The sequence below is a fragment of the Zootoca vivipara genome, chromosome 8 (assembly GCF_965207765.1).
Source record: "Zootoca vivipara chromosome 8, rZooViv2.hap1.1, whole genome shotgun sequence".
Classification (NCBI taxonomy): Eukaryota; Metazoa; Chordata; class Lepidosauria; order Squamata; family Lacertidae; genus Zootoca; species Zootoca vivipara.
Window position 1 is genome coordinate 5,539,207 of NC_142591.1, and position 26,320 is coordinate 5,565,526.

Consider the following 26,320-nt stretch of genomic DNA (forward strand, 5'->3'; position numbering starts at 1 on the left):
TGAAGCAGCCAGGGGGGAGGGGAAAGACTCGGAGGGAGAGAGAAGCCAGTGTGCGGAACCATGGGAAAGCTCAGGGGCGGAGGGATGTAGGAAAGGGCTCAAGGATGCTGGAGAGCCCTTCCACCGCCTTGACAGTGAGGAGACTGAGAGGGCATCGCTCCTTCTGGCACAAGAGTTAAGAAGAGCACCATGACGCAGGTCAAGGGGGAGGCGTTTTGGGGTGCCCCGACTACTTTGTTGGCGTAAGAACAGATGTACGCCATTACCGGATTCTGATTCGGAATGAGAAGTCATGTTTTAAGCTGTCTCTGCACTGTAAGTATCTTGCACAATAAAAGTCTATAAAGACAAACTGGACTCAAGCGGAGTTACTCTAGAGTAGCCACGACGACCCTCTGACAGGTAGCCTTGTGTAAAGTGCATCGCAGTAGTGCAACCACGAAGAGGTCAGGTGGTAGATACCTGTGCCTAAGCTATCTTGATCTAGGAAAAGCTGTAGAAGGTGAACCAGTTGTAGCTGGGAATAGGCACTCTATGCCGCCAAAGCCACCAGTGACATTAGTGAATTTACTTGCATATAGATAAATTAAATCATGCTCAGAGAAACAGTTACCCTGAACCAGGTGACAAGCTGAGACAGAGGTGGTGAGTTTGTCTCATGAATGGGATGGGAAAAGGACCGAAAGGAGTAGAAGCAGTGAAAGGCCATAGTCATAGTGTCAGGGTTGTAGTGACTACTCTTGAGTAACAACCTTCCACATGCTTGTCTTTCAGACGTTTTTATTGGTGCACATTATTTACAGTGTAACAAACTGCTGATTCCATGTCTACCTGCTTGAGTCAGATTCCTGCACTGCCCCCCTCTGCGTTCTGGACCAACATAAAAGCCTCGGAACTGAGAAGCGCCTCCCTTTCCTCCTCTTCCTCAATTCCGGCGTTGGGGGGGACGAGTCTTCTGTCTGACCGATTCCTGTCCTCTCTTTCCGCCTCCCTCTCTTCCTACCTATGGAGCAGGGGCTCTTGGATGTTGCCAGAGCCCTGGCACTCCCTCTCCGTTTCCTGACTTCCTCCATCAGACCCTTCGCTCTCATGACTGCTGGGAGACGGGCTGCTTTGGATGAGGGGGGGGGGGTTCTCTATAAGCCCTCCCCCTTACACATAGAGTCAGGTCCACCTGCTTTCTATGTATTTTCTCAGAGGTGGGTCTAGGTGTAAACCCCTGACCCCTTCCTCTTGCTTTCTCCTGCTTCCACATTAACTGCATAAAGGAATCCAGTGCGCGTGTTGTCGTCTTTTGTTCCAGAGCTACTGAGTTATCCCAGAAAAGTTACTGTATCTTTAATTTCACATAGTTAGAGGAGAAAGTAATGGAAGACAAGGGACGGATGAAAAAGTGGAGGGATGGTGTCCTTGGATAATGAGGGCAGCTTTTGCCCTTAGGGTTTCTAGCAAATCAGGCAAAGTCTCCCTGCTTGTTCTCTTCTATTTCTTGCTTCCATCTCTGCCTGCCTGTGATGCCAATGGGGACACCTTAGCGATACCTGCCCAGAGGAAACTGCCAGGCCAAGGAAAGGAAAAGGAAAGTCCACATACCCAGCCCAAGGCCCAGGGCGGATTCACTGCATGCAAGCACTTGCTAATTAAACCTCTGCTTGTCAACGTTGCTCTGGAGCAGTGACAAGAAGAGACAGCTGTCAGCAAGAGGCATGGATGACGGGGAGACAATGAATCAGAGGAGGAGCAGGGGGTTAATTCAGAGAACTGAGTGGGCTGAGCAGTGACAAAGAGAGTTGCCATCGAGTCAGGAAGCAAGTTTTGTGGCTTACCCTTACAGATGTGGGGAAAGGAATACCATGGGGCCTGGGAGCCGGGCAGACTTACTGGCTTGTGCATATTCACTGTGCAACCCTGGAATTTTGTATTGGCCATGGAATCCTGATTGTCTCAGCTTTTTATTTGTGCACTAAAGCATCCTTGCTGACCCACAAAGCAGAATCCGCATTTGGTTTTTTTGTTTTTAAAGTATATTCCCCCCCCAGCTCTTATGGTCACAACAATAGGCTTGACAGGGTCACAAAGTGACATGTTGGTTGGCATCCATCTGTCTCGGGAGACAGTGGAGGAGTTAAGTCAAACCACTGGAGAGTTCTAGCGCCTGCCGTGGTTGTAGAGACCAATATTGTTGCAAAGTGATATGGACAATGCCTATCAAAAAGTGGAAAACTATGTGTGGGGCTGAGCAAAATTGCCAGTGATCAGAATGTGGTTGGGTCTTTGAAGGTACTGAACAGTTCTGTACCTTCCTCTCCTCCTCCTCCTCCTCCCTCCTCCTCCTCCTCCTCCTCCTCCTCCTCCTTCTTTCACTCGTATCTGAGTGAGATTGTCCTCCATAAACATGGTTTTAACAGTAAGTGACTGTGGAAGCCAATTCTGGATCCATACGTCTTTCCACAGTGGGGACATTGGTTTCCGGGTGGGAGTTGATCACGGTGTGGATTTGCCAAGCGTGCTTTCCTATTAGCACGTTTCTCCCTTGCGTCCTGAGATCGAGTGTCTTCAAAGCCCATGACACCTTTGGTAAAGGCTGTTCTCCAACTGGAGCGCTCGCAGGTCAGTGTTTCCCAGTTGTCAGTGTTTATACTACATTTTTTAAAGATTTGCCTTGAGACAGTCTTTAAACCTCTTTTGTTGATGCTGTAGCTAACAGAAGCGCCATAAATAATACATATAAGCAAATACATACCAATGTTTATGAGTATTGCAGAGTTCAGATTTTCTTGGTGTGTAATTTGGATTATTTGGGTGCAATGTTCTTTAATTTATTGATCATGAAATGCATTGCTTCTTCAGATAAGAGCACGAACCTCTGTAGGTATGTGGTGGCTGCATGCCTGATAAATCAGCACAGTGGTTCCCAACAGGTGGTCCGTGGACCCCCAGGGGTCCGCGAGCTATGCCAGAGGGGTCCGCAAGATGCTATTAGAATAAAAAATATATTAAATATATTTCATATGATAACAGATTTTTTGTTTTGGCCGCTTCCTGCATGAGCAGAGTCTAGCGCAAAACTAGAATTAGATAGAGGCAGTAGTTACAGGTAGGTAGCCGTGTTGGTCTGAGTCGAAGCAAAATAAAAAAATTCCTTCAGTAGCACCTTAAAGACCAACTAAGTTTATATTTTGGTATGAGCTTTCGTGTGCATGCACACTTCTTCAGATACAGATAGAGGCAGTAGTTCTGCTGTATGCCGTTAGGTGGCGCTTTACAAACACTACTGTTTTGCAAAGAGGCAGCGCACGTATTCTACTAATGCTCACCTCCCCAAGATGCTTTGTGCGCGTTGGCTTCATTTGTGCGCTACTGCGCAGGTACCCTGTCTTCTCCATTCCCCTCCCTCCTCCCTGGCGCGCGCTGCCTCTTTGCAAAACAAAGATTTAGGATTAGGAATTAATTAATTAAGATTTAGGATTAGGAATAAATGGGGGTCCTTGTCACAATAGCGGCTCGATGAGGGGTCCTCGAGAAAATTTTGTTGGGAACCCCTGAATCAGCAGAAAGAGAACAGGTGTGTGTCTTGCCTTGGAATTTGGTGTCATTCCTCGAAGGTGCCCTTTGAACAAGTATCAGTATTTTCTCTGCCGGCCTGTGCATTTCCTCCATGCAGGATGCTCTGCTTCTTTCTCTCTCTCTCTTTCTGTGTGTGGTGTGTGTGTGTGTGTGTGTGTGTGTGTGTGTGTGTGTGTCTACGCATGTGCACGTGCAACAGTGTGCATGGCTTTGGGAGCAATGATAGACTCTGTCAGGATGAAAGGAGGGCTGAGGATACCATATATTTGACAGAGCTCCAAAGAGTAAGTGACAGGAGACTGGAGAGGCAAAGGGAGCCAAAACCATTATCTCTCCTCACATGGTGGAGGCTGCCTGTTCCTGAGAGCAGGTCATTAATACACTGTCATCTCCAATGCTGACAGCTGTGGATTGGCAGCTGACATTGATTGGCAGAAAAAGATGAGCTCTCGGTGCAGCGAGCAGTCAGGTACATGTCAGGAGCTTGCTGTTTCACACAAGGAAGCCCACACGGGGCTGCCGGCGCTTTCTGAAAGAGAGAGCTTGCTCGCCATGTATTTCCTCACACCACCTAAGTGGGCACCTGGGCATAACTGCACACCAAGAACTGCCACAACCAAGCACTGCAACCAGTTCTGTGGGCAACAAGGGAATGCTTCTTTCAAGCCAAAAATCAGGGCGAAGGAGAGAAGGCTCCGTGGGCTCCAGAGAAGGACTCTGCAGGTGCTTGTGAGCCTGCAGAGACCAGGTTGGCGTCCCCTGAGATAAGTTGTCAATTTGCTCATTGCTGTCTAAACGTTTCTAGTCAGGGGCTGATATTCACTCCTCTCAGAGCTTGGCTGACAAGTGATGCACCATAGATCCAAACCAGATGTTAACGGGGAGCAATGGCTGCCCCCATTCCAGTATCAAGGAGAGTGGTAAGGTCTGCTCTTGACAGCAAAAGGGCCATGTGGATGAGGGGACCTGAGAAGATCTTCTGCCATTCAAAAACGGCCCAGTTATTGGGAATTAAGGCTTAACTCTCCATGTTACCAGCTTCTCAGGTGAGATTGATGGATATCTGGGAATAAATAATAGACTTGTGGAGTTGTAGAGGTGGAAGGGGGTCACAAGGGTCATCTAGTCCACCCCTTTAGAGCCTTTTAAGTGGCAGCATCTAAGGTGGAACCTACACACATATTAAAAAACACTGAGAAAATGCTTTTAAAAAGTTTTGAAAAATACATTGGATTTGGCATAGCTCACTGTTGCCATCTAGTGTCAAATTTGTATATTACTTTACAACACATTTAAAATGTTTTATTTGCAACTGCGAAGCTGAGTCCTGTTGTGAAAAGTCTTTCCCTCACCCATTTCCCTGGTGTCAAACATGGTGCTTTTGTGGCAGCTTGTATGGTATCCAAGACTGTTTTCCTGGGATGGGAGTGGTTTTAATGGCTCCTAGGAGGGTTATGAGTGGCCCCGATTGATGTGATCTGTTGATGTTGGAGACAACTGCTTTCTTCTGTTTATTATTTTCATTGCTGTCTGTTTTACAATTACTGCATTTAAAAGGCATGTTGTAAGAAGGGATGGGGTAGAAATTTGGTTCAGTTTGCATTTAAAGATTAACCTACCCAATTTTCACTTTTTGAAACGAGGCTCAGGTCATGCAATGGGTCAGTGTGTGTGTCTGGCTGTTGTTACCCAGAAGTTTGGTGGTTTGAGCCCACACAGGGATGGCTGTGGACAGGATTCCTGCACTGCAAGGGGCTGGACTAGATGGCCCTCGGGTCCCTCCCAAATCTACAGTTCTATGATAGATGACATGAAACTCAAAATTCACACTTCTCCCAAATTTTGCAGTGCAGCCAAGAAACATGTACAAACATGCACACACCAGAGTAAAATGTGCATATAACTGCATATGAAAATATTAAAAAATTATAAAAAAAATAAGATCAATAGAAGGTGAAGTCTGCTAAGACAGAGGTGCTGGGAGTGAGAACTGGGGAATTTGCCAGTTCTAGATGAGTTTGCACTCCTTCTGGAGGAACAAGTATGCAGTGCAGAAGTGTTCTTGGAACAATCCTTGTCCATGGTGGCCCAGTTGACCTCTGTGGCAATGAGTGCCTATCACCAGCTTCAACTGGTGTATCAACTGCACTCTTTCCTGGACATGTATAATGTGTCCACTGTGACGGGTTAACTGGCAACCTCACCTTTAGATTATCGCAATGTGCTGTATGTGGGTATACGGCGTGCCTTTAGATTCCTGTTGAGTCCTGCTTGCAGGGTTGTCCCCAGACAATTATTGATCTTGCCTTTCCAGATTTGTGTACTAGAAGGAAAACGTCACGTCAAAACTGCTCCCAGACAAAGCACTGCTGAAAAGTGAAGGCGGAAAAGGCAATGCGTCATGAGCTTTCCGACAAAGTGGACCTGGCGCCTTCGTGTGCGGAGAGCAGGAGGCAGGAGGGGCTCTGCTAGGATGGCAAGAACGCGGGGTCCCCAAGCAGTGCCACAAGTGGGAGGAGGATGGAATGTCAGCGTGCTGAAAGCACTGGCCAGAAGCAGAGGGTGTGTGTGTGTGTGTGTGTGTGTGTGTGTGTGTGTGTGTGTGTTATGAATGGAGAGGTGGGAGGAGAGAGGCATGGCAAATCTGTGCTCATTACTGTCAGGACAGTGGGATAAGGGGCTCATTAAGGCTTTTCTGGAGGGAGCAGTCAGAGAGCACCTCGGCCTCGCAGCCTGACATCTCCCCAAATGAGCCTGGGCCAGAAGGGGCTGACCAGCTCCTGCCAGCCCTACCTTTTCCATCTGATTAAAATCAATTCTAAGTAGATCCCCTTCTGGCCCTTGGCGCCCGTCATTCAGCCTGATGGCTTGTCACTCACTGTTTCTGTTCTCCTGTTAGCGATGGGGCCTTCAACCCCTTGGCAAAGGGGAAGGACGGCTCGGTGAAGTGGGGGGGGGGGAGATTGTTTTGCTGCCTGAGTGTCGCCTGCTCTTCCTGTCCCGCTCTGCATCAGCAAAGTGGTGGCAGAAAGACGGCCTTGGCAAATCTCCGTTCTCCAGTAGGCCAGTCGTAGAGTCTTGCCCAGGCTTTACCTCCAGTTGTTTTGATCCCTTGGGAATGGGCCATAAATCTTTGCAAGCAAATTCAGAGATTAAAAGAGGCTTACACCAAGGAACGTAAATGTGCCTTTGGCTGAAAGGGCCAAGCGTAGTGTTGCTGGCCAAATTCTGGTGCTGCTAGCTTGCCTCCCTGGCCCCAGACAGCTGGATTTCAACCAGCTTCACTAGGAGGTTTGCTGCTGGTTTTTATTCTGGCTTTGCAGCTTGTTATCTCATTAGAGAGACACCAGCACTATGTAATTACAACCTGCCTTTATTTACACAAAGTAAAATATATGTGCCCAGGCCTTAAATTGTTCCAGGGCTTAATTGGGCTTGGCCCAGTTCTCTATTTTCAGTAGCAGGGCTCAGGTGCTTGGTGTCTGTCTCTCTCGGGAGACAATGGAATCAGGGCTCAACCCTGAAAGAATAGAGAAAAGGGCCCCCAAACCAATCACTTGCAGAATGCAGGTCCCTCACTGCACAGAGCCAGTGTGGTGTAGTGGTTAAGAGCGGTAGACTCGTAATCGTGTCTCCGCTCCTCCACATGCAGCTGCTGGGTGGCCTTGGGCTAGTCACACTTCTCTGAAGTCTCTCAGCCCCACTCACCTCACAGAGTGTTTGCTGTGGGGGAGGAAGGGAAAGGAGATTGTTAGCCGCTTTGAGACTCCTTCGGGTAGTGATAAAGCGGGATATCAAATCCAAACTCCTCCTCCTCCTCCTCCTCCTCCTCCTCCTCCTCCTCCTCCACCTCCTCCTCTTCTTCTTCTTCTTCTTCTTCTTCTTCTTCTTCTTCTTCTTCTTCTTCTTCTTCTTCTTCTTCTTCTTCTTCTTCTTCTTCTTCTTCTTCTTCTTCTTCTTCTTCTTCTTGTCACAGCCACTCTCTATTCAGTCTTGGTCAGACCATACCTGGAGCCCCATGTCCAGTTCTGGGTGCCACAATTTAAGCCAGAATATGTGCAGCAGAGGGTGACCAAGATGATCAAGGGTCTGGACACCAAGCCTTGTGAGGAACGGTTGAGGGAGTTGGGTATGTTTAGCCTGGGAAAGAGGAGACTGAAAGGAGCTATGGGGGCCATCTTCAAATGTCTCAAGGGCTGTCATATGTCAGATGGAACAAGCTTGTTTTCTCCTGCTCTAGAGGGTAGGACTCAAACCCATGGCTTCAAATTACACGACAGGAGATTCTGACTAAGCACCGGGAAGAAACTTTGATGGTAAGAGATGTTTGACAGTGGAATGGAGTCCCTGGGGAGGTTGTGGACTCTCTTTCCTTGGAGGTTTTTAAGCAGGGTTTGGATGGCCTTGTGGCATGGATGAGATCCTTGCATTGCAGGGGGCTGGACGATGACTCTTCCAACTCTCAGATTCTATGACTATGATTTTTTTCATCTATGTTTTAAATGCTGTCTAATTGTATACTTTATTTATTTCTGTGAACCACTTTGAGACATAGTCAAAAGCAGGATATAAATTCCTTAAATAAATCAGCCTGCATATGTGTGTTGGGGAGGGGGTGGAAGAGAGAATGTGCATGCTATATGCCTTTGTGGGCTTGTGTGTGCTGCACTTCAAGAAAAGTCTGGAGGGACAAGAAGGGGCAATCTTAAAGATGCACCCATGTATGTCACAGCTGTAGCCCCAAAGAGATGGGCAAGGTCTGGTGAGGAACTAGGCTATCTGCCCTGAGATGTCCTTTAATCACTTATTCAGAAAACAAAAGCAAAAGAGACATTAACCAAGAGGATCTGAACTTGCCATTATTTTTTTTAAAAAAAACCTCTGTTAGCTTGCTGAGTCAACTACGGGATGTGTACAAACAACTGTTATTATCCCGTGCTTCCCCACACAGCTATTTCTCTTTCACACCTTACAGCAGGGGTCCCCAAACTAAGGCCCGGGGGCCAGATGCAGCCCAATCACCTTCTAAATCCGGCCCGCGGACGGTCCGGGAATCTCCATGTTTTTACATGAGTAGAATGTGTCCTTTTATTTAAAATGCATCTCTGGGTGATTTGTGGGGCATAGGAATTTGTTCATTTCCCCCCCTCCAAAATATAGTCCGGCCCCCCACAAGGTTTGAGGGACAGTGGACAGGCCCCCTGCTGAAAAAGTTTGCTGACCCCTGCCTTACAGTTCCCCTCTTGAAATACTGGAGTTTACAGGGGGGAATAAAGGTAAAGGTAAAGGGACCCCTGACCATTAGGTCCAGTCGTGACCGACTCTGGGGTTGCACGCTCATCTCGCATTATTGGCCGAGGGAGCCAGCGTACAGCTTCCAGGTCACATGGCCAGCATGACAAAGCCACTTCTGGCGAACCAGAGCAGCACACGGAAACGCTGTTTACCTTCCCGCTGTAGCGGTTCCTATTTATCTACTTGCACTTTGACGTGCTTTCGAACTGCTAGGTTGGCAGGAGCTGGGACCGAGCAACGGGAGCTCACCCTGTCACAGGGATTCGAACTGCTGACCTTCTGATCAGCAAGCCCTAGGCTCAGTGGTTTAACCCACAGCGCCACCTGGGTCCCTTACAGGGGGGGAATACATAATATTAAATTATGCAAATGGAATACCCTCCAACAGTTCACAGGTGAAAACAGGAGCACTTGATTCTCAGGCCAATAACCATTGCCTGAATACCCCCCCCCCCGAGAGAGCCATTACCCTTTGCTACTAGTGTATGTTCTGCTAGTAACCTTAAACAGTTTGCTTCTTAAACACACAGAGACACAGAATATTTCATTTCTTAATAGATCTGATTGTAGTGGATGGGGTGGGGGCACAGTAAAGGCCAGCACTGGGAGGTGTGAAGGTGCTGCACACTGAGCCCAGGCCTTGGCATCAAACTGGAGCTGGTCAGCCATTTCAGACACCCCATCCCACCCCCTCCTTGCATTTGCTTCTGTCCTGAACTGACTGCATTCCATTTTGTAGAAAGCCAGCTTTGCTCAGAGACACGGAGAGGACACGAAAGCAAGGCCTTGCGGCAGCTTATCGCACTTTCAGCCCCCACCTCCCCTGCCGTTTGGGCTCACAAAGGGCCTTTCCCCCCAGCACGCATTCACTCTGCGCACGGTGCCTATTCTCTTCCCTTTCACAAAGGAGCGAGAACTCCAGCGCTGCCTGTTTGGCCAGTTCCGGCAGGACTTGGCGCCGCGGCTTGCGGACGATATCTCGCCGTACACATGGGTTGCTTTCATTGTCAACAACTCTGCAAAGGAATAAAATGGACATCATCAGAAAGCCACTACGGCAAGTCTAGCTCTGCCTGCCTTTGGGCTGAACAATGGCTAAGCCATCCCCCGCATATCACCTGCCCACTCCCCTTACGCAGTTGCCTTTTGTTGCCTGAGAAGGGACTTGGAAGAGTTAGTTGCTTGTGGAATCAAGATTAATCACTGCCTCGTTTTTCCATTCCCCTATAGCTGCTGTGCTTGGGAGAACCAGCACCCTCCTTCTCCTCGCTTATAGCTATGGCTCCGTGATGTAGGAATGTGACATAACATGGAACTGCTTGGCTTACCGAAGGGGAATTTGGATGCTAGGATTCTGGATCCTGACAACTACGAGGGTGGTGATTAAATACCATATGTGACACTTGCAATGGAAAAGCAGAGATCTGGAATCCAAATTTCAAAAGAAGCGGTTCTGAACCAAGGTAGCAGAGACTTAAAGCTGGCAACATGTACAAAAGAATCATTGGTGCCACCCCAAATAATGGCATCAAACAACAGGGTCAGACCATCCCCCAGAGATTCTCCCTCCCTCCCTCCCTCTCTTTCTGACTCTCTCTCACACATAGCCACACTTCCATTGTGCTTCATAGAGCACAAACTCTAAAATTAGTAAGAGTATTTGAAAGTGACATGAATAGCATGATTGTTTCCTAGGCTCATGCCTACTGGGCAGTATAGGATTGCTCCTAGACTCTTTTGCAACAGAAGAACACAGTGCTACACTGGTGGGGAAATTACGCTGATGCAGCTGTATGTTTGCACGACTAGAATGCTGGGAACTGGGCAGAGTTGGTGACATAGCATGGAAGAATGGAAATCAGTCAGAATTGTGTGTTCCCTCGGGGATCAGTTCTGCCTCCAACAATAGTATAGCATACCTGCCAAGTTGCTGTCGGAGAAATAAGGGACCGGGCTGGAAGTAACAGACCGGAAGTAGCGCTGCCGCCATTTTGGAACTGGGCGGAGCATGCTCAGAAGTGACTTTTGATGCTGCTTTGCCCAGTTCCAAAATGGCTGCTGCGCCAGAAGTTGCACTGCAGCCATTTTGGAACTGGGCAGAGCAGCATCATAAGTCGCTTCTGAGCATGCTCTGCCCAGTTCCAAAATGGCTGCCGCGCCAGAATAAACCGGGAAAAAACAAAAAAATACGTTTTTTCAGCTAGGAACAGCTAGAAAAACGGGGATTTCCCAGGGAATACAGGAGACTTGGCAGCTGTGGTATAGTGTTACACCTAAGAACAGAGAAAGTAAACATTTCCATTGGAGTCAATGGACAGCCACAATGATTGCTTCTTGCTCCTTGCCTTCCACAACCACAATAGAGGATAAGATTCTGGCTGACTCTGCAGCCCATCATGGTGCAACACCAGAGCTATAAGGCTGACATGAAATGCCACCCCCACCCCTGTTTTTGGTCATATTGTTCACAGCAGCCATATTTTGATGCATGACGTCTACCCCCATCCCCAACCTCCTTGCTTGGAGAATGTTGTCCTCACGTCTCCAGGATATGGAGTGAGGACAGTGAACATGACATTGCCCTACATATGCTTAGGGCTAGGGTGACACCCAAATGGGGATGGGGCACATGCATGCAACCCAATCCCCCATCATGGCAGTCAAGAGACTGAGATCATCAAAGAAAGATTCTCTGAGACCCCTGCACCGTGTGAGACATTGAGTGAATCACATCCACTCCTATTCCAACAGAGTGAACCGGGCACACAGATCTCAGGAGTGCCAAATTCTGCCCTCATTCGGAGAGTGAAATCCTAGCTGATATACACACACACTTCTAAGGGATGGAGCCTGCCACATGCTGCTCACCCTGAAATAATAGACACCCTGTTTCATTTATATACCACACCCCCTGACAATGACACGAGAGATCACAGCATAGGTAAATTCCAGAGGGGAAGCTGCACTTGGTTGCTGCAAGGCAAATAGTGTTGTGGTGTGAAGTTTTGTGGGCTAGAGCACCCGGTTGCCCTTTCATGCCCTTTATGACACATTGCTACAATAAAGTGGTTCATCATGGCTTAAGATGCCGGAAGAGTCAGTCAGCAATGATAGTACACATTATGCAGGTTGAGAAATGCTGCTAGGGATGCTGAGACTCCTCTCTGGATATTTCTGGAGAGCATCCAAGTTCTCTGTGTGCTCTTGAACCCTCCATTCCTTTTGTTTTACTGGAGGGGCAGTCAGTCCTTGACACATCAGAGGATAAGCATTCTTCAGGGCTCTAAACTACAGGTGTACACCAACAAATTTAACTACATCCACACATGCCATTTTAACTGCAAATAATCTGTACCTCAATGACATTTTCATGTTTGTTTTAACTGAATCGACACCTTTCTACACGCCATTTCAGGTTCAATATTTACACTTACACGTCTGCGTTTGTTATCATTTTAATGGTCTTCTATTGCACATGCTCAGAGAGTGGTTTTTGGAGAAGTCTATTTTTAGTCCAAGTCCGGAATGCCAATTGCTGCTCATGCAGAGCTAAGCAAACACTCCCAAGAGGGATTTGTAAAGTTCCAGGGACCAATGGAGGAGCTCTGCCTTCTGCAAAAAAGCTGTGCAGCCCTGGAGCTCGTTTAACCAAGCTTCGGGCAGCTTTCTAACGCAACCAATAAAAGAAGCAACAGCTATTGTTACAGGTTCTCCTAGCTACCCCCCCCCCCGCCTATGCTTTCTCAATGTCTTTAGCTTATAATGAGGCATGAGAGGAAAAAGAAGACATTCTTCGAGATGCCTCCCTATTTCGTACAGATTACAGTGACATCTCGAGTATCTTAAGGCTCTCCAACTGGTATAACTCTTAATACAATTCTTAGCCCCAACACACAGCCCAGTTTCTGCTGCCCATGGCAGCAAGAAGACACTGAGTGCGCCACACAGCAGGTAGAAGCAGACAAAAGGACCGGGCAAGGAATAGGCAAAAAAAGAGGTCTGCCTCTGGCATTTCAATGACAGTTTACAGTTCTGCTGCTCTTTTTTGGGTTCCGATCTGCCAATCCTAAATGACACCGAGAAGAGAATGTGGGCTAGGAGAGATGGAGAATGAGCACTTAATAATTTCGTGGCAAAAGAGCAACAACAACAAAAGTCACGTGAGAAAAGCAGGCGGTGGGGTTAAAACGGAATCACGATTCCGAACTATGGATTCAGATGAGAGCTGGACACCACTGCAGCAGATGGTGAACATCTGGAACCAAGACTCTGTGCTTTGCCATTATTATATGCTGCAAAGGTTAGAGGCTCAGCTCATCCTGACTTGCCTTTTCTCTCACATTTTCTAGGCATAGGTTCATGCTTTCCTGGTCTGTGTTCAAGTGCCTTTCCACCCCCCTTCCCCCCTCCCCACCACAATCCCTGTGAAAACCACTGTATTCTGCTCTGGTCAGACCTCACCTGGAGTACTGTGTCCAGTTCTGGGCACCACAGTTCAAGAAGGATACTGACAAGCTGGAACGTGTCCAGAAGAGGGCAACCAAAATGGTCAAAGGCCTGGAAACGATGCCTTATGAGGAACGACTTAGGGAGCTGGGTATGTTTAGTCTGGAGAAGAGAAGGGTAACGGGTGATATGATAGCCATGTTCAAATATATGAAAGGATGTCATATGGAGGAGGGAGAAAGATTGTTTTCTGCTGCTCCAGAGAAGTGGACACGGAGCAATGGATTCAAACTTCAAGAAAGAAGATTCCACCTAAACATTAGGAAGAACTTCCTGACAGTAAGAGCTGTTCGGCAGTGGAATTTGCTACCAAGGAGTGTGGTGGAGTCTCCTTCTTTGGAGGTCTTTAAGCAGAGGCTTGACAAGCATATGTCAAGAATGCTTTGATGGTGTTTCCTGCTTGGCAGGGGGTTGGACTGGATGGCCCTTGTGGTCTCTTCCAACTCTATGATTCTATGATTCTATGATTCTAACCTGTTTCTTAACTCTGAATTGGAACAAACAGCAATTCAGGTTTTCCATGGATTGATGTTTGCTCCTATTCAGTGGTAAAGAGGTTTTGTGGGGAAAGCACCAGGTGAAAACAAAGCACTTGGACACAGCACTTTAGAACCTAGAAACATGACACAAAAGGAAGTCTGGATGAGACCTAGGCATTTGAAACCAGAACATAAACTCTGAGTTAAGCTTAGAGCTTTATGTTTTGTTTCTGTGTACAAACTGCCCCCCCCCCCAATTATATATGGTTTGAGGCATGTTGCATTGAGCAGAAGGAGATAAATCTGATTCTTTATCTTTCATCACCAACAAATTTTAAAAGATTCCAGAATGGTCAAAAGTGGTCTAGACCTCAGGTTTACTTGATGCTGTGGCCTGGAGAAGGCAGATTGTAATACAGTATCTGTAGAAATTAAACTGTAATCCATCTGCAAATGGGGGACCTGTTCTGGGAGGGGGTTGGACTCCCACTGAAGTTAATATTCTGGGAATCCTGCTTGTCAGTGGAGTGCCAAGTGGCATCTCTGGCTAGAAGTCCTTACACAGCTGGTTCACCAGTTATAGCTATTACTGGGCTGGGATAGCCTGACTTCAGTAGTCCGTGCACATGGAGCTGCCCTGGAAGGTGGTTTGGAGGCTCCAGTTAGTGCAGATTGTGTTGTTGTAGAAAGGAGAATTCCCGGGATAACAAGATCCAAGTTTGGGCAAGTACTCTTTGGTGAGAGAACCTCAGTGGGGATTTAAAACCACAAAATATACAGCAAAGTAAAGCGTGGAAATATAGGCCATTAGACCTTTAAAATATGCCCTTTAAAATAAGTTCTAAACTTTCCCTCTTCCACTAGCATTGAAAAATACCATACATTTGGTAAGTTTAAAACGGTTTACTTACGCATTCTCCAAAGGTCAGATTCAAGTGCCTTTCCATACAGCATTCAGAAAAAGTTGCAAAGGCAGTAAAAGTTTACTTAGTTACACAGTAGTGAAAGTTCCTAAATTAGGAACTCAAAAGTGGCTTGTGAGAGCCATGCAGTCTAAGCTGGAGTAAGCAGCTCAAACCTCTTTATGTGCTGAGCTTCTCCGGTAGACTAGGAGAGAACATAGCCCTGATTCCCTACTTTCTCCCAAGCTGAGGAGGAGTGACCTCGCTAAGCCTGGCAGGCCAGCTTACTCTGTGGTATTAACCCTTGCATACATCAATTAGAATTAAGCATGCTGGTTATGTGAGACTCGTTATCCCACATAAAATGAAAACTGTGTGAATTAGTTCTTTCTTTCCTTTTTAATTAAAGATTTCCTTGATTTACAAAGATATATGCAATGTCTCTCGTAACATTTTTACAAATCAGTTTCATTTGTTGAGATATTGGGAAGAAAAAGGGGAAAGAGGTAAATGGAGGAGAGATGGGTGGGGTTGGGGTTGGGTGACGATGTTTCTATTTTACTTTCTTTTGTCTATACTGCGATTCCCACCAGTCAGCTTCACTGGGTGTTCTTAGACTGGTTATCCCACAGAATGTGTTTGCTGGGTATGTGCCACCAGTTTTGAAAGCACAACATTGACAGCCAATGAGTGCCTGGGCCAGATTCAAAGCATTAGTATTAGCGTACAAAACCCCACATGGCTTCGGACCTAGTAGAGTTCCTCCTCAGGATGAACTATATCAAGCCCTGCAGTTGGCAAGGGAGGCCCTGTTGGTGTGGCCTTCACTGAGTGCTGTCTGTTTCGTGCCTCCCTGTTTATGGGATGCGCTCTCAGATAAGGTGCTACTGCCTCCCTCAGGGAAAGTATTTGCTGTGGTTATTAGCCGTTTAAAAAAATGTTTTAGATGCTCTTAACTTTTATTTTCAATTACACTGTTTTGTTGCCCTGGTCCTCCTTTGGGGGGGAAGATGGGGTAGTAATCTATAATTAAATAACTACAGTTACCCCTAAGCTGCTTGTCAGGAGTCTGTTGCAGAAACTGTAGCTTCCACAGGAGAATTAACTGCTATCCTATATTCTAGCATTTAACATATCCATTTTCTAGTGGATGCCTTGAGAAAGAAGGTCTGGGAATGGCTAAGCATTATGGCCACCTTGTTCTGCACAGAGTGAGCAGGGCCGTCTTAAGGTCATCGGGCGCCCTGGTGCAGAGATCCCTCGGGCGGGCGCCCCCCCACTCTTAAAAAAAGGACAACTCTTACCTGGCGTGCCGGGCGGCGGGAGCCTCACGGCGGCCCCCGCACCTCACAGCAGGGCCGTGCAGTGCCGGAGGCCGCCTGCCTGTCCGATGCCGCTGGATTGAGTGGGGGAGGGGGCGGCGCTGTTCCGCGTGGCCTTCCTCCCTTCTCCCAGCGGAGCGGGGTGCCTGGGCAGGCCGAGCCACGGCGGGTTCCTTCCCGCCAACAGGGCGCTGCGTTTCATTGGTAGAGGTGCTGCCATGTGGCGTCACCTCTACTAATGAAACGCAGCGCCGGGGTGAGGGATGACCCTGGCGCTGCAGAGCGGAACAGGGTCCTAGTGCCCCTGTTCCGCTCGCTTCTCTCCCTGCTCTCGCGGCGTGGCTGGTGGAGGGAAAAGGGAGGCCGCTGCGAAGCTCCCCCACTTGCTGGGGCGCCCCTCAGCGCCCCCTGATCGCCCAGGCGCCGTGGTGCATTGCGCCACTAGAGTCAATGGGCAAGCTGGGCCTGAGAGTGAGGGTTTGTTGTTGAAAAGCCAGAGAGGTTCGCAAAGCTGGGCTCAGAGGCGTGGAAGGAGGCAGGCAGGGGATGCTCTGACACAGAGGATGTGGGAAGTAAATAATGCAGGAGATTCCTGCTTGCCATCTTTTTCTCCTAGGCAGGTTAGCTGGGTTTGAAAGGCAACAGATTTACCCTGATTTTCAGACATGAGTTTTTGTCACCAAGCAGGGTAACAAAGAGACTTTGAAGCAATACGAACATCAGAAAAGGAAATAAAATATGAAGCGAGTCTCATGTTCCCTTCAGAAAACAATTGCAGTGTCAGGCGGTGCCAGCTAAGCTAACGGGGAAACTGACAGACAGCACTAGCACTGAGAAATTATCATAAAAATAAACAAATCTCCAGCCTCTGACAGCACACACACAAAAAATTGTTCTGTTTTGTCTCTCTTATTGCTGAAATTGAGGGCAGGGGCCTCCTTTTCCTCCCCTGATGGATGGGTTCTCAGGTGAACCTCACATTTACTCTGACTCCACCCTGCTCCTACTTTGATTGCACATGCACCCATGAAAACATTAATTACTACCTTTCTCTGTTTTGTTTTCCTCAAAGTCTATGGTTGGTTGCAGAGTTCTTAAAATCTGCCTTCCTGTGGCTTCCTGAAATAATTAAAAACACTGTTATGATTTTGCAGGGTTAGTCTGTATGGTACCTGAGCCCCTTCTAATTTCTGGGGTCCTAGATCCATCAAGGGTTAAAATCTAATAAAGGATTCCATTGTTGAACTAGTCAGGCAAGTTTCTTTGTGAGAGACTGTCCATAGTTGCCACCTAAGGACCACCCTTAGTATAACAAAAATGAGTGTGATGGGCAAATGGGCAGGTCTTTCCCCCTCCTCACCTGAATGGAACTTAGAAGGACGATAGCCAGTGCAGTTGTGTGTGAGCTGAGCAAACAGCAGGCTGCAGGAGAAGCTGGGAGGCTGAGCCATGTTTGATTTCTGCTGGAATCCAAAGGAGAAACAAGACCTTCTAGGGTGTTGATGCTGTGAGCTCCTCCATCTTATTCTCAGGTTGTATATATGTGTAAATAAACCATATATCCTAAAGACACCATAGTCTCCGCTGTCCCACATTCCAAGGAAGCTGAACCCTGGGTAAGCGCTTGAAACCCCTCGAATCTCACACTGCTTGGAGATTCGGCTGTCATGCAACAATACATTGCCCTGTCTATGTGTTCATTCATGTTGATTAGGATATCCACTATATATATAAAAGATGCATTGAAAGACAGCAAAAATGCACTAGGTTTCCAGAGGATGCACTGGGTGGAGCCTGGGAGATAAGGGATAGTGTCTGGAAGACCAGTGGTGGAGCCAGGTAGCATGAGAATGGAGCCTAGGCTGTGTCCAGGTTAGGTAATGTGTTTGTGAATTGCTGTGTTTTTGTGTGTGTTTGCATGCCTTCGTCCACACACACAAGTGCTTTCAATATTATGCCTTTGAAATCCATCTTGGAGTTTCCTGTGCATACTAGTGGGCTATTCTTGATGGAATCCATTTTTTGCTGAGGGTTGTTGTCCCCTCTCCTCAATTAATATTTTCCCCACTGTACATTTTCGAAACTTGAGGTCCGTTGTGAGCATGTATGGAGAACATGCTGCATTCACCTGTGCATGTGCAGCTTTAGAAACATTTTTTAAAATACAAGTTTTTGGATATACCAGGTTTGCACAAAGGAGCAGTAAAAACAATTTTTAAAATATCTCTGTGTTGCTCAGAGCAGGAAACTGGAGGGCCATTTTGGGTATGCATGTGGGTATTTGTTTACCTGTGTGCAGGCAAAGCTTTACATTCTTAAATTTATTTTTGAAATACAAGGTTTTTGATACAGATTTGCACAAAAGATCTGTCATTTTAAAAATTAAAATGTGTGCTACCCTAAACCAGGCAAGGATCTGATCTCACTTGCATGAAAGGCTGCTGCTCTCTCCCTCCCTTTTTCTTTTCCTGCCTACCTGCAAGGGCAAATTTTATATTTATTTCTAATACAAATGTTTTGTGCAAGGGCAGTTCAGTGCAAAATAACTGTTTTGTTTTTTTTAAATGAATGAATGTGCCTTGAGAAATAGTTGGTGGGAAAAGGCAAGCTGCAGCCTTTCCTTGGAAGTAGGGGGTGTGGCAATCGATGGCACCTAGCAAAACATCACCACAGATGTAAAAACATCTGCCCCCATCATGGATCCACAGTCTAGTAACAGGCCATTTTATATTGAATTTGTTGGTAAGGCCATGCAACCAATTGGTCTGAATCCTGAACTGAATTGGGCCAATTTGTACAAATTTGTGCTGAAACCAGATTGGGTCAAGACAGCTACAAATTGGTACAGAATGGGTTGGGTTGACCCAAATTGATTTGTAGCTGGAACTAAATAAAAGATCTCTCTAAAGCCAGACAGACTGCCTCCAAAGTGTTGCAGTTATTAATTTGTTGTTGTTTAGTCATTTAGTCATGTCCGACTCTTCGTGACCCCCATGGACCCAGAGCACGCCAGGCACTCCTGTCTTCCACTGCCTCCCGCAGTTTGGTCAGACTCATGTTGGTAGCTTCAAGAACACTGTCCAACCATCTTGTCCTCTGTCGTCCCCAACACCAGGGTCTTTTCCAGGGAGTCTTCTCTTCTCATAAGGTGGCCAAAGTATTGGAGCCTCAACTTCAGGGTCTGTCCTTCCAGTGAGCACTCAGGGCTGATTTCCATAAGAATGGATAGGTTTGATCTTCTTGCAGTCCATGGGACTCTCAAGAGTCTCCTCCAGCACCATAATTCAAAAGCACCAATTCTTCGGCGATCAGCCTTCTTTATGGTCCAGCTCTCACTTCCATACATCATTATTGGGAAAACCATAGCTTTAACTATATGGACCTTTGTCGGCAAGGTAATCCCTCTGCTTTTTAAGATGCTGTCTAGGTTTGTCACTGCTTTTCACCCAAGAAGCAGGCGTCTTTTAATTTCGTGACTGCTGTCACCATCTCAGTGATCATGGAACCCCAAAAAATAAAATCTCTCACTGCCTCCATTTCTTCCCCTTCTATTTGCCAGAAGGTGATGAGACCAGTGGCCATGATCTTAGTTTTTTTTTTATGTTGAGCTTCATACCATATTTTGCGCTCTCTCATTAATAGGTTCTTTAATTCCTCCTCACTTTCTGCCATCAAAGTTGTGTCATCTGCATATCTGAGGTTGTTGATATTTCTTCCGGCAATCTTAATTCCGGTTTGGGATTCATCTAGTCCAGCCTTTCGCATGATGAATTCTGCATATAAGTTAAATAAGCAGGGAGACAATATACAACCTTGTCGTACTCCTTTCCCAATATTGAACCAATCAGTTGTTCCATATCCAGTTCTAACTGTAGCTTCTTGTCCCACATAGAAATAGAAAACAACAGTTTGATGATGAACTCTATAATGACATGGCACCTCAACACTTCACTGCTGATAAACATGAGCTCTTTAGAATCACAGCATTGTAGAATCATAAAACAGTAGGGTTGGAAGGAACCCAAGAGTCATCTAGTCCAGCCCCCCGCAGTGCAGGAATCTAAGCTAAGGCATCCATGATTGAACTGTAGAGCTGTTGATGTTCAGATGATCCTCCCTACCCACACATACACACACCTTGAAAGAAGGCATGAGGAAGGTGGTGAGCCTAAGGTGGCTTGGCATGACCCTAATCACCATATGTTGGAACTGTTCGATTTGGTTGTATACTTTTTGATGTTTTGTTCATTGTTTATGACTACTTTGGTTATGTTTGTAGTTATGTAATTTTTTTGTATGTTGTAAGCTGCCTTGAGCATGGAAAGTCATACAAATAAAATGATTGTTTTATTGATTGATTGATTGACTCTTTTGTAAGTTCTGTCTGTTGCAAAGGATTGGTGGTTCAGGCCAGGCATCAGTATAGCAGGGTAGCTGGCTGGGTAATCAGGTATTGGGGTGCCTGCAATTCCAACCAACTGCTGCCTTGAAATGTGCCCCCAAATCACATGTCCAAGTTTGTACCCTACTTTGCCTCCTGGTTCAGCCTGCTCTGAAACAGTCATGTGTGAGTGGGCATTCTTATGAATCTAATCAAGATGCCACGTCAGCAATTTGGATAAAATCAGGTTACAATCTCAGCAATGTGGGGAGCACTAGTAAATTTTGTTTTAAAAGATAGGTGTTATCTCACAAGAAACATCTGAAAATGACAGTTAAAAGTCACCTTGTCAGGACTTTACCACTTCGGAAGTGGTTCTGGAAGCAGAGTTTTATCAACTTTCGGTGGACGCATTCTTATTTCCCACCACTCATCAAAATACCAAAAGCTTGCCTAAGGAACTTATTACAGGGCTCAGATTTCTGCATGTCTTTCATGATGAGGGCCTGATAAACAATAATTTTATTGGGTTTTTGGCTAGCAATCCTACCCATTTATGTACTTGCTAATGAACAAACAAGTCATATATTGCATACACCAGTAAGGGTAGGGCTACCCTACAACACCTTGCAAGCTCCTCATAGAATCATAGAATTGTAGAGTTTGAAAGGACCCTGAGGGTCATCTGGTCCAACCCCCTACAATGCAGGAATCTCAACTAAAGCATGCATGACAGAAGGCCATCCACCCTCTGCTTAAAAAACCCCAAGGAAGGAGAATCCACAACCTCCCTAGGGAGACTGTTCCCCTTTCAAACAGCAATTACTGTCAGAAAGTTATTCCGGGTGTTTAGTCAGAATCTCCTTTCTTGTAACTTGAAGCCATGGGTTCAAGTCCTACCCTCCAGAGCAGGAGAAAACAATCTGCTCCATCTTCCATGGGACAGCCCTTGAGATAATTGAAGGTGGCTATCCTATCTCCTCTCAGTCTCCTCCTATCATTTGTGTGTGGGTATTCAAACTGCTATATTATTGATGTGCAACACAGAAAGGGACAATGACAGCACCTCTAACTTCACTTAATTAAACTTGCTTAGCCTTAGTGATGAATCACAGTGCCAGTTTATGTAATGGACAATAGACTTTCTCCAGTGGGCCTTGCCTTCCTTCTTCGGTACTTCCTTCTCCCCAAGTCACCTTTCTCCTCGGGAGCACAACTGCAGTAGAATCTATGGTTGTGGAAACTTTGCACATTGTCCAGGAACCATTCAGAATCTCTCAGGTTACAGCTGCAAACTGGGTAGGAAGGTGACACTGCATGGAGCCATAGCCGCTGCCCCACATTTAATGCAGTGCTGGTCTGCAACCTGTTTTGCAGGGGGGCCACTTTGAAAAAGGGTAGGTAGGAACAGCAGCAGGTCAAACCCTCCAATTCCTTTCCCACCAAATGCCCTGCTGCCACATCCTGCCATTTCTCCCATATCCTATTTTGGCCCCTAGTATGCTGAGGCTCCAATACTTTGGCCACCTCATGAGAAGAGAAGACTCCCTGGAAAAGACCCTGATGTTGGGAAAGATGGAGGGCACAAGGAGAAGGGGACGACAGAGGACGAGATGGTTGGACAGTGTTCTCGATGGCGAAGCCACCAACATGAGTCTGACCAAACTGCGGGAGGCAGTGGAAGACAGGAGTGCCTGGCGTGCTCTGGTCCATGGGGTCACGAAGAGTTGGACACGACTGAACGACTAAACAACAACAATAAAGCATGTGAATACAATACTTTTCGACATCTAGCTCAATACATGGCTGCTGTTGGGCGAGAATTCCTGGCCACCAGGGAGTGGAAGCCGTGAGCGCTTTAGATTCCCCACGGAATGTGTTTCAAAGATGTAACTCTGCAATATTCCCCTTCTATGTTACTCTTAAACATGTCACTCTTGTTATGTTGCCGAGTTTAGCTGACTTGATGCTGTCAGTTAACTAGCAACTGCGAATGAAAGCACACACCTTGCACCACTGTGGTGTTGGGTTCCAGTCTTGCTGCAGTTAGCTCTCTCGGCTTAAGCACACAGATGCCTCTCTTGCTTTTGACAGAGTACAAAGGAACGAGAGCTGAGCCAGAATCATCTTTCAAATGGAAAATGCCTCATTAGGAAGAAGCAGACCAGCTCCATGAAGCTGCAGAGCAAGGCCTACCAGACTCCCTTTGATAGCAGCAGATCTGCACCTGCTCCCAGCTGGCAACATCTGGTTCAGGATGCATCCAGAGCAACAGCAACAAGAGAAGGAGATTACATAGGAACATGGATGAAAGAGGGCCATATGCTCAGGAATAAAAAGGGATTAGTTTTGTACATGGATGGGAGAGGGAGCCCAGCTTTGTGCTGTAAAAGGGTGATTTAAAAAGGGAAGGGCTTTAAGCTCAGCTGGAGAGAATATAGCTTATACATTGAAGGTGTTAGGTGCCCCCCCCCCAACCCTAACATCTCCAGGGAAGAATTCAGGAAGCAGGGCTTAATAAAGGAGTCAAAAGGCAATGCCAGCCAATCACTGTGTAGACAATAAGACAGAATCATAGAACTGAGACGTGGAAGGGATTCCTCATGTCATCTAGTCCAGCTCCCTGCAATGCAGAGCATTCTTGCTCGGTTACTTTAGCACCCCTCTCCTTCGACCTGCCCTGCCTCTCCCTCCCTCCACCAAGAGTACAGGCTTCCTAGCTTGGAGGGGACAACTCAGTCATGTCAGTGAGGTCCCCTAAAGCTATAGTTTGATCTCCTCCCCGGCCTGTCCCTGCATAAAATGTCGTTTGCAAATTTGGGGATAGAGGCGGCGGTCTGGTGTGGGAGGTGAACCGATTCAAGAGCAGCCTCCTCAGTTTGAAGAATACATGCGCTCTCCAAGGTGCTGCTTCCTGCGCTCGCCTATGTCTCGTTCTTCTTTCTCTCTCATTTCAGCAACGCCACTAGTGCCAGATTTGTAGGGTCCTTTCCTGGCATCTTATGCTCAGCCTGCTGGCGGTGCTGGACCAAGAGAGATGACAGGCACCCAATCTCGGTGGGCTGAGGCTGGGCATCCCTGCCAGATGGCGCCTCTCACTGACATAGGAACTCCCCGTCTCCTGCTGCAAATAGGTTAACACTCAGCTTCAGAAAAGGCACCCGCAAAGCAGCGAGGGAGGAACTCTCAGAAGAGATTATTCCAGGTATAAATATAGAGGGAAAGTGTTGCGGGGGGCAGGGCAGATCTGTGACATTTCTCCAGCGTTGTTCAAACATTCCCTTCTGTGAGTTAAGTTGTTAGCTCCCAATCCAAATGGATTGAGTATTTTTAAAATGCTGACCCTAATCTAAATTAAGTGACTGCTGACTTCCAACCCAAATAGACTTGAGAATGATGGGCTCCAGCATTTCTGTAACACTGCCCCGAAATTGCCCTCTTCCCCTCAAAACAAGAATAAATCTCTCTCTCTCTCTCTCTCTCTCTCTCTCTCTCTCTCTCTCTCTCTCTCTCTCTCTCTCTCTCTCTCTCTCTCTCTCTCTCTCTCTCTCTCTGTGTGTGTGTGTGTGTGTGTGTGTGTGCGCGCGCGCGTGCGCGCATCACGGGAGGGTGGTGGAGCAGACATATGGCCTGCAACTGAAATTTGAACACATTGAGAAAATCTTAGCTTCGACTAGCAAGTACGACTGAGGATGGGGCTGTGAGGGTGAGCAGGCGGACACATGGACAGTATTTCAAGAGGTAAACGGAACCAACGAGTCCACCGAGAATAAAGATGAGCTCAGAATAGGCTGTAATTCTAGAAAACAGAAATGCTAAATGCAAATAGTACTGTGTTCTGCACACACAGTCAAGCCTTGCGCCCTCTCCCTCCCTCCCTCTTCTCGAAGCAAACTAAACACGGGGGGGGGGGAGAGCTACAAATCGCTCAACTGTTTTATTTACCTACACATCCCTCCCCTTGCCATTGTGTGATTGGAGGTTTGTGTGTGTGGGGGGAGAGAAGACCTATGAGAAAGGGTGTTGGATGCGCATTTTGACTACGTTGTGTCTGGGCTGGAGACTGGAGAGTTTCCATATCAATCAATCCTCCCTCCCGCCCCGGTCCATCAAACGTAGCTGCTTTGCTGGAGAACTGAAAATGATGAAGGAAGCACGAAATGGCGCCGAATGCAGAGCTTCTCGTTGGGGAACTCTTGACACCTTTGGCTTCCAGCATGCGGTAAATGATAAACTGAACGAAAAGGGTTCATTTGTCTCGGTTCCCAGTTATCCCAAATCACCTCAAAAAGCATGCAACGCCCCCCCCCCAAGGAAAGCACAAGTGATGTTTTAGTTCTAGTTACTGAACTTCAGAGGGGGGAGGGGGAGAGGGAGGGAGGGAGGGAGGGATTTAGGAGGCGGGGAGATCTGGGGGAGGCGAGGCAAGGCGTGGTCCTTTGAGACCAGAGGCGAGGGTGATGCTCACTCCATCTCATTAAGTGGCATTACTGAAGTCACAGGTTTCAATCTCTCTTGTATGGAAGAGTAGTACCTGTACTTTTTATTTTATTTTTTAAATATATATTTTTATTAAAGATTTATTAGTTTACAAAGAGAAGTACTAATTGAATCTCCAAAGCATCCTATTTAGGAGTAACACGTCTCCCTTTAAAGAATAAAAAAGCAGCAGAAAGGCTGCTCCTCTGTTAGCTGAATAGCCTTCCATACCTCATGTGAAGGAACCTCACCCTGCTTTACATGGGGCTTGTTATTGTAATGATTGCCACTACCCTCAGCTGTCAACCCTTTTCCTGAAGGACTGGATTATACTCGGGATTTGGAGAACTCAAGAAATGACACCTCTCATTGTCAAGAGAGACAGGGTTTTGCAAGCCGCAGGGGTGTGCCTGGGTATTTTGAGCCCTGTGCTAGAGTGCTGGGTTTGAGCCTGAGCTGCTGCCCTGCTGGACAAGTGGAGTCACGTCTACTGCATTGGGAAGGGAATATAGTTACCACTCCCTCCCAGACGTTCTTAGGACAGGCTGCTGCTGTTGTTTTGGAAGCCTCTTCTGAAGCTATTGATCTAGCAGCCTCTGCTTAGCTTGCTTGTCAGATTCAATGGCATCAGCCACAAGTGAGAACCACATAGCTGCAGGCCAGAATGTCCCATTTTGCTGCATCAAATCACCTCTGTGGCAACTGCTGGCTAGTAGCGTTAACTGCTTCGAGCCTGACCTGAGACTCGTTTTGCTGCTCTGGCAAGGCTTTTTATCTGGGGGTTGCAATCATAGTATCCTAGCAAGTTAACTGATCCAGCCTTCTCCGTGGCCTGCCTCTCTCTATACTAGATTTGCATTAATTCATTTTCATGCTGACCGCTGAGTGTGCATGCCTGGGAGGGCACACCTGCCCTTCTGCCACTGCCACCGGTGGTAGGGGAGGGAGATGAAAGGCAGAGAGTCTTCCTCTCCTTCATCCACCTGCAGCTGCGAGAAGGAAGCCTCCATTTGGGTAGATGAAGGAGAGCTACACTTCCTCTGTGAGGGATGGAGAGGGAGGCATTTGGGGGTGAGCAGGGGTGTACCTAGGGATTAGCCAGGTTGGTCCCCGCCAAGTCAGGGCTGGCTGGTCTACCCTGCCCTGCCCATGAGAGGTAAAGTGAAGCAGCCCGCCTCAGGCGGCAGAATCCCAGGGGACGGTGCCCCCAAGAGTGCCCCACTTGCTCCTGCCATCGCTGCTAGGGTCGCATGGCAATGAGGAAGGTGGTGGTGGCACCTTACCATTTTGCCCCAGGCACAATTTAGCAGCCACCCACCCCCATTTGGAAACCCCCTCCTGGCAGCTCTGCACGTTGCCAGGTAACAGCCAGCTGAATGAATGGGGGTG